The following is a 9611-nucleotide window of genomic DNA, read 5'->3' as shown; positions in this document are numbered from 1 at the left end:
GCCGTGACCTTGGGGCCCTTTCTGCTCCACAGCTTAATTAAGAAGAAGGCTAGTGTTTCTGTGAAGCCCCGTGACCTTGGGGCGCTTTCTGCTCCACAGCTTAATTAAGAAGAAGGCTAGTGTTTCTGTGAAGCACTGTGACTGTCTCGCTCCTTTCTCACAAAAGGCCTGTCTTCCAAGGAGCTCTTCTACCGGCTGCATATATTCCAACTACTTTGTATTTCTAGTCATGCGTTCTTCAGAAAATGATGCCTACCTTCCTGACCGCAATACAGGCCGGAAGAGTACAAAACAGTGGTTGGCTGGCATGGAATTACCACGTTGCCGTGCCGACTTCGTGCTGCATGAGAAGAAAAATGTAATTGGCTACTCCTCAGACAACAGTTACCTTCAATTAGGCATGAAAAGACACGTTCATGTCGGATCGGGGGGAGAGAGATGGCCCCTTTTCGCCTGGCATTCTTTTTGCTGCTACCTTCGGCTGAGGCAATCTGAGGGAAAATCTGCTGGCCCGGCTTTGTTTCATTGTGCCGTCGTGTAATAATTGAATCATCGCATAACTGCAATACCACAAAATCAGCCGAATAAAGACACACAGAGACAGAATGAGAGCGATGGAGAGAGAAAGAGAGGGTTAGGTAGAAAGAAAGAGAGGGAGAGAGAAAGAGAGGGTTAGGTAGAAAGAAAGAAAGGGAGAGAGAAAGAAGGAGAGGCAAGGAAGAGAAAGAGAGCACACTTTTGAATCGGACACAAAGGCCTTTTTGGGTGTTTTTTTTTCTACCTTGATTGTCCAAGCGCATTGGTGGACGAAATGCTAAAAGGCTAGCAACGCTAACGCTGAGCAGTTAGGTACTGTTCTGGTTACTCTTTGCATTGGAGAGAAATGACACTAGAGTTGTCATTTACAATGCACCGTTGTAGCAGGCCTGTGAACATTTCTCAAAGCTAAATGTATCAGAAAATATTTTTGAGAAATGAAAATAGAGTTTCATGGGCATTTGGCAGGTGATTGGATTAAATAAAGCTCAGTTAAATCCAATATTTGCCACATAAGGAGCAGGAAGAGGGAATAGGGTGCGACGCTTTAATCTGACCCCGGGGTAAGGTGCCATCCAAGCTAAATAGGGACGGGGGACAATGGACGGGCGGGGAGTTTTTAGAGGACAGACTAGGCTTGTTGCCACCATCCCATTACACAACCATTCTGCACCAAACCGGTAAACAACATTCAACAACCAATGACATTGTATCTGCAGTCTTTTGAAAAGGCCTTACAATATTATACAAGTTACATTATGTGATGGTGGCACCTTAACCTTAATTAATTAGGGAGGACGAGCTTGTGGTCATGGCTGGAGCAGAATAGGTGGAATGGTATCAAATACATCAAACACATGGTTTGATGCCATTCCATTCGCATCGTTCCAGCCATTATTATGAGCCGTCCTCCCCTCAGCAGCCTCCGCTGGTATAGTGTAATGTGTACGCATGCGTGTGTGTTTACAGATGTGTGAAGAGGCCTGAGCTAACACTCAAAGAGCGTATTTGTGTCCTGTCTGTCTGTGGTTTGTATGTAACTTAATTGAGGCGACAGGAGATAGCAGAACAAAGTCTTGTGCAGCACTGTCAAGCGTAATTCTGTGGCTATATTGTTCTCCTTCTGCTGGCTGAATGAGACAGACAGGGCTTTCAGATCAGAGAGCCACACACACACACGCACACACACACACACACACACACAACTTACACTCACACTCACACTCACACACAATGGCAGTGAAGCCTCTATACACACTTGGGAATTGTGTGTGTCTGTTTGCATGCAAATATAGATGTAGCCTATTAGCTAATTGCAGTCAGTGGAGGAGGAAGTTGAGGACCACCCTCCTCAGTGAATTTCAGAAAAATAAAACTAGTGAAACATTACCAAAGTTACATTTTTTATAGAAAACTATACTAAATATATTTGTCACCAAATAATTGTTTAAAACAGCTAGTTACCATCCTCCTCTGGGTACATTGACTTCAAAAGGAGGCCTAGGAGGGAACCTAGGAGGCTCCTGGTTCTCACCCCATTCCATAGACTTACTCAGTAATTATGACAACTTCCCGAGGATGTACTTCAACCTATCAGAACTCTTGCAGCATAAACTGACATGTTGTCAAACCAATCAAAATATCAGATAATTAATTTAGTACTGAAAGCATAAGCTACTGTTAGCTAGCACTGCAGTGCCTAAAATGTGGTGAGTAGTTGACTCACAGAGAACGGAAATAGTTGAACAGTTTTGAAGAAATTAATTTCTTCAAAAATAAAGAAAAGAGAGAGAGAGATAGAGAAAGCTGGCTATATTTGTTTCACTTTCACTTACTTAGCTAGCCAGCGAATGCAGCTACAGTAGCTAGTTTAGCCGACTCAAACATCCAAATCAAACAGAGAGGGATGCTATGTTACCTAGCTGGCTTTGGCTATCCAACACTGGAACTCTTCCAACTTTTGTTTGCTAACTGTACACTGTACTGCATGATTGTAGCGGGTTTACTAACGCGTTAATTATAGTAGCCATGTTGACTATGATGCTAGCTAATATGGTGACAGCGATGTAGGCTGTGTGTAGCGGTTAGCGGTTATGATATAAAGGTATGGCTTGGATTTTTTATTTTCTTGGCCTGGTGACAGACAGCTGATGTGTTGTGCACTGCAGTCCACAAGCGAAGGGAAAAGATTAGAAGAGTAGAGTGCGTAGATGAGAGAAGGAATGATCTAATGATCAAAGGGATCATTCTGTTTATATGTGGCTGTTATGAAAGCGAACTGTGTTTGCGTGTGATCATGGGTGTATTCATTCCGCCGATTCTGTTGAAAAACAGTTCTTAAAACGGAAGCCAACGGAACAAAACTTGCATAAACATACCTGCATTTGTCCAATAGCAACTCTTGTTTGTAACTGTTGGACTAATGATTACACCGTACAACAGCTAGATGCAGGCAAGACTGTGCAAGGCGGAATTAAATGTGTCAATGTCACCTTGATTACTCACATTTCTCTCAACCTGTGCACCTACGTTGTAAACTTTCATTCATAGGCTAGGTTGTAGCAACGTCATGATGGGTAAAGGGACAATTAGAGTATCATGTAGTAGCCTAAACCTATCGCTGTTACATTGAACTGGGTGAATGGAATATGAATGACAGTCATTCAATATGCTGTAATAGAAATAAGGCCATGCTCATGAAAATAATATTATATTCCCTTGTCTTAAACTACACCGGCCACCACTGATTTCAGTGTGGGTTCATACCTAATGTATGGAACCAGGTATTAGTAATCAAGTCTACAGTATGTCTTTGTGTTGCTATGACTGTCTTTGTACCTGCAGTGGGAGCCATAGAAATAGATCTACCCCTCATGTAATCAGTCAAATTGCTCTGGTATGCAGGGCTGAAAGGGTCATTTAACCATTTTGTGAAATGCCCCTTGAACCTGTTCTATTAATTATATTTCTATAATGTGAGTGTCTGGCTATTTGTTTGTATGACATGTTGACTTCAACTATGTGAAGACTTATATGTGTGTATTGTAGACATACTGTTACTAGATGGATAGAGACTTATACCAGGAGTTTGTATTGTGGACATTCTGGTTCCAGCTGGGGTAACTCCTCCTCTCTGGGGTAACTCCTCCTCTCTGGGGTAACTCCTCCCCTCTGGGGTAACTCCTCCTCTCTGGGGTAACTCCTCCCCTCTGGGGTAACTCCTCCTCTCTGGGGTAACTCCTCCTCTCTGGGGTAACTCCTCCTCTCTGGGGTAACTCCTCCCCTCTGGGGGTAACTCCTCCCCTCTGGGGGTAACTCCTCCTCTCTGGGGTAACTCCTCCTCTCTGGGGTAACTCTTCCTCTCTGGGGTAACTCCTCCTCTCTGGGGTAACACCTCCTCTCTGGGGTAACTCCTCCCCTCTGGGGTAACTCCTCCCCTCTGGGGTAACTCCTCCTTTCTGGGGTGACTCCTCCTCTCTGGGGTAACTCCTCCTCTCTGGGGTAACTCCTCCTCTCTGGGGTAACTCCTCCTTTCTGGGGTGACTCCTCCTCTCTGGGGTAACTCCTCCTCTCTGGGGTAACTCCTCCTCTCTGGGGTAACACCTCCTCTCTGGGATAACTCCTCCTCTCTGGGGTAACTCCTCCTTTCTGGGGTGACTCCTCCTCTCTGGGGTAACTCCTCCTCTCTGGGGTAACTCCTCCTCTCTGGGGTAACTCCTCCTCTCTGGGGTAACACCTCCTCTCTGGGGTAACTCCTCCTCTCTGGGGTAACACCTCCTATCTGGGGTAACTCCTCCTCTCTGGGGTAACTCCTCCTCTCTGGGGTAACTCCTCCTTTCTGGGGTGACTCCTCCTCTCTGGGGTAACTCCTCCTCTCTGGGGTAACTCCTCCTCTCTGGGGTAATTGAATTCTGACAGCGACCTGGTGTTTTACCTCCTAAAGTCTATGCACAAGCGCGCACACACACACACACACACACACACACACACACACACACACACACACACACACACACACACACACACACACACACACACACACACACACACAAACACACACACAAACTGAGGCTCTTAGAGCTGTATAGGATTACTCTGCTATCTACTGGTGCTGCTGGCTGGAGACACAGAGGGAGGGGGAGAGAGAGTGAGAATGAGAGAGAGAGAGAGAGAGAGAGAGAGAGAGAGAGAGAGAGACAGGAATAAGGAGGTGAAGATTTTCTTCCTCCTGAGTGCTCCGCTCATGCGGCGGAAATGCTGCGGAGGTCAGTTGCTACCCCCCCTCCCTCCCTCGGCTCCATCCTTCCCTCTCACTCTCCTCCTCCATCTCTCCCTTTCTCTCTCCTTCATCCTTCCCTCTAACTCTCCTCCTCCATCCCTCCCTCTCTCTCTCTCCCTTTCTCCTCTCTCAGCCTTATCTCTGCCCGTATTTCCTTCGCTCTCATGCCACGCGACGTTTTGACAAACAGATTTATTGGTTACGTCATATTTCTTCCCTGTTTTAATCAAATGCCGGGGCAGCGGGGCTGACTGGCGCTCAGATTAATATCGCCATTGATCAGATTGGATGGAGGTGTCCTCGAACCCGCACCCGCTCTTACCCCCCTCACTTAGCCTCTACGCTACCACTGCTCCGAGAATTCCGGTAATATGCCTCTTCTCTATGTGGCCTTGATGTGTGTGAGGATGCGAGCTGGCACTGTAGGCTGATTGGCTGGATGTGTGTGGGTGGTTGGGTGGGTGTGCGTGGGTCTGTGTGTGTGTTTGTCTGTACAGATCGTGTGCCCAAAGTGAACATGTATGTTTACAGGTGTGTGTGTGTGATGATGACAGAAAGAGTGAGAGAGACAGAGAGAGAGAGAGAGAGAGAGAGAGACACGGAGCTCCAGACAAGGATGAGGAGAGATGACAGCAGGTACAGCACAGGATCCAGCCTGACAATACCACAGGAAGTCATTTTAACAAATGCACTGGGGCTACCCGGGGTTAGTGACAGCCTTCTCCATCCCTTTCTCTCTCCCTTCCTCCCCTTTCCCCTCTCTCCCCTCACCCCCTGGTCCCCGGCCTGCCACTCAGGCTGCGGCAGTCCGCCACTCTTGCCGCGCCGATCATGCGTGACATGAGGGTCAGCGGCGGCGGGCGGCGAGGTGAGTGGCTCCGGGGCCCCCCAGGGGGCCAGGCAGCGCGGGGGAAATTACCACACATCTTTTGTTGCTAAGTGCACGGCTGAGTGATGAACAGAAGCGGCCTTTGGCAGACGCTAACTGCAGGGGTGTAGAGGGAGCATGAGGTGGGGGAGGGAGAGAGAGAGATGGTGGCGGAAAAAGGGAGAGGGGAAGAGGAGAGGGGGTGCGCCGGGGAGCCGCAGCCTTCTGATTAAGGGTGAAAGACTGCCGGCTGAGGGAGGAGGAGGAAGGAGGAGGGAGAAGGGGGGGAGACAATTTAACCGAGCTCAAAGCCTGCCATCTCTGAAGAGTGAGGAATGAGACAGAGCCAAGGAGATTGGGCTGGTCTGTGTTAGCAGTCTGCTAGGCCTGCCCCTGTCTTTCTCCCTCTCTTCTTCTTTATTCCATCAACCTTTTTTGTGACTTGGTGACAAAAAAATGTAGCAAGGATTAGTCCATGCTTTTAAAAGATACACAATCCTTTCTGAAAAACATACCACAGTTAAGCCTTTATGTTTGTTTAGAATTATTGCAATGGGGAAACGGTGTAGACTGAATTAGCTTTATTCTTAGCCGATGATGAGCATCTTTACTAGAACATGAAAATATAATGTGGTTATTGTACAGAACACCTTCGACGCACCCTGGAATTCCCTTCATCCTAGACAATATTGTGGGGAGAAATCAAGAGCTTTTCTTTTTCTGGATGTTCTAGAAAAGTTGAACTGAAATGGCACCCTTTTAACTTTGGAAAGAGAGGGAAAGAGAGGGAAAGAGAGGGAAAGAGAGAGTAATAGAGGGAAAGAGAGAGTAAGAGAGAGTAAGAGAGGGAAAGAGAGAGTAAGAGAGAGTAAGAGAGAGTAAGAGAGAGTCAGAGAGGGAAAGAGAGAGTCAGAGAGGGAAAGAGAGAGTAAGAGAGAGTAAGAGAGGGAAAGAGAGAGTCAGAGAGGGAAAGAGAGAGTAAGAGATAGTAAGAGAGGGAAAGAGAGAGTCAGAGAGTGAAAGAGAGAGTAAGAGAGAGTAAGAGAGGGAAAGAGAGAGTCAGAGAGTGAAAGAGAGAGTAAGAGAGAGTAAGAGAGGGAAAGAGAGAGTAAGAGAGTAAGAGAGGGAAAGAGAGAGTCAGAGAGGGAAAGAGAGAGTAAGAGAGTAAGAGAGGGAAAGAGAGAGAGAGGGAAGGATGAAAAACCTTCCCACATTTGACGAGGAGATAGAGAGAGTGAGCACCTGTGTCATTGTTATGCCTGTTGCCTAGAAACAGCATTCTCCACCCCTGGCCAGCCGCTCCACACTACACAGCTAACGGAAGCCATGCATGAAGAAAGCCTTCATAAAAAAATAATAATAAACAGCGAATTCCATATTTCACGGACGTTTGAATATGGGCATTTATGTTGGGATGCAACCTCATCTCAACTCGCCGTGGTTCTCAGCATAAGCAGGTGTCTACAATTGAATTAACAAGAGCTAGCCGTGCTATGCCGTACCGTAGCCAGCTTGGAAAATCTCTCGGTTGAGGCGTTTCAAATGACCTGTTCACACGCACTCCCTCCCACACCGTTTCTGATACACAGTATGCAATGCATTGTCTCGCATAGGAGTATGCAAGTCAACCAGATTATATTCTGCAGGACACGTAACCAATATGGTTCATTGGACAATTTCTTTTGCATTTTCTACATCAGTTAATTTCAGTATGTCATCATAATTGTGTTTTTATATATCTTACATTTATACATGTCCCACACAGCCTTAAAACATCCTTTTAATATGTGAAAAAGATACTTTGATCCAACTATTTCTAAACATGGAGATGTCTGTATGGAAGGCTGTTTATCCGTCATACCATCTTGTGTTTGGTGGATACTGGTGTTATGGTGTGTTTCTTCTTCTTCTGGATATTATGATGTTTTCATTGTCGGCGTTGCCTTGGTCGGTGTGGTCGCTCTCTCTCTGTCTCTGTCTCTGTCTCTCTCTCTCTCTCTCTCTCTCTCTCTCTCTCTCTCTCTCTCTCTCTCTCTCTCTCTCTCTCTCTCTCTCTCTCTCTCTCTCTCTCTCTCTCTCTCTCTCTCTCTCTCTCTCTCTCTCTCTCTCTATTGATGGTCCTTGGGGGCACCAGACGAGGCGATGGAGGCGAGGCCCGTGCGTTAACAATATAAACCCTGCGCCTCGCCACAGCTTCTGTCGCCTGCATGAAACACTCCTGCCTTTGATGGCTGTTTCCATCAGAACTCACCCCCTCCCCCTCCTCACCCACAGCCCTGCATCCAGCTATTCCCCCCCCACCTCCCAACCTTCCTCCCAGACCCTATCTGAAGTAATGTGGATGCTGGTAGTGCAGAGCAGCAGTGCCTTGCTCTGAGCTCAAAGCCTTCACTGGTCTCCTTGGATGATGCCAACCCCGCCATCCTTCCCCTCCTCCCCCCCAGCCAGTCAGTCGATAAGCAGAAAGCCCATTTAGAATTTCAGGGCAGGCTGGGGATGGACGGCTGGGGAGAACGTTGGACTGCAGCCGGGTCACCTGTAATAAAAGTCAGGATTAGACGTCTATCCAAGTCTGAGAACGTCAGGAGATTGGGTAAACACCAGCCACTAGGGGCATCAGTGAGCGCTACTAGCTTCAAGCAGGTTTTGGTTTTGCTGGGGCATAAGAATCAGCCTCTGGTGCAAAAGGTTGCATGTTCAAATCCAGCGATAGAAAGTTGTTTTTGAGATTTTAGTTTTAAGCCTTTCCCACACCTTAACCCTTAACCTTAACCATTCAGAGTTCATCCCTAATCTTAAGATGTCAGAGTTAATACCTAACTTTAATCTTAAACACTTTGAAATGTGACTTTGGAAAAACTTCAAAATTTGACGTTTGAGAAACATGGATGAATGTCTAATCCTGACGTGACACTGCGAGAGCTGGTTGGGGACAGACAAGTGTGCCAGCAGCAGCCACAATCCAGCTGCCTCCTCAGCCAATCCTAGACTCTGTATTTTCTTCCAGTGCAGTCAAATATGTGACTTTCATGTGTTTAATATTTCCACACTACTAGGTTGGGATAATACTGTGAATTTGTGAAAGTAATGATAATGACCTTTTAGTGTAAGAGCTGTTTGAAAAGAACATCTGAAATGTCAGCCTGTTGTGGTGGGATGGAGTTTTGGTCTGCTTGGTGACATCACCAGGTGGTTCATTAGTTAATAGACCAATAAGAGAGAGTTCCAAACTCCCTGCCAATAATAGCTAGTTTTGCCCTCCCCACTCAAACCACTCCCAGACAGTCCTAGCTAAGAAGCTATTTTTGTTTCTTTATCACCATTTTTATTGAAAACAATCACAGTAAGGTACTTAATTGTTACGCAGAAATGATTTGATATTGATATTAAAACAACTGCATTGGGCCTTTAATGTTTTTGTTTTTTTGTATTTTTTTTTACATGGGGAGTGATTACTTTAAAGAGCCAATGGCTGAGTACTGTAGGGCTCTGGTCAAAGCAAAGCACTATAAAGGGAATAGGGTGCCATTTGGTAAACAGCCAATGAGTTGGAGTGCGTGATGCCTAACTTGGTGATTTATGCCGCTCATTCCTTTTGGCAGATATTGAAGTCGTCAGCGTTTTAACCTTGTGGCCTCTTAATGTGATTTGATAGGTCAGGCTGCTTTGTTGCCGGGCGCCCCTGCCAGCGCCTCGAGTGCTGTTGCCGTGCACGCTCGCCCGCCGCCGCCTGGTCCCACGGCCGTGACACTTTCCAATTAGTTTATCGGTTTTCACCCTCTGAAAAAAAAAAACAAAGAGTGAGAGAGAGACAAAACGTTAGAGAAAGAGAGGGAAAGAGGAGGGAGGGATAGAGAGAGAGCGAGAGAGAGACAGAAAAGGAAGAGAGGGAAGAGGGAGAGAAAGGAGAGGAAAGTGTCACAAGAC

This window comes from Oncorhynchus mykiss, chromosome 10 (genome assembly GCF_013265735.2).
Source record: "Oncorhynchus mykiss isolate Arlee chromosome 10, USDA_OmykA_1.1, whole genome shotgun sequence".
Classification (NCBI taxonomy): domain Eukaryota; kingdom Metazoa; phylum Chordata; class Actinopteri; order Salmoniformes; family Salmonidae; genus Oncorhynchus; species Oncorhynchus mykiss.
Note: the sequence above shows the minus strand (reverse complement) of the source record.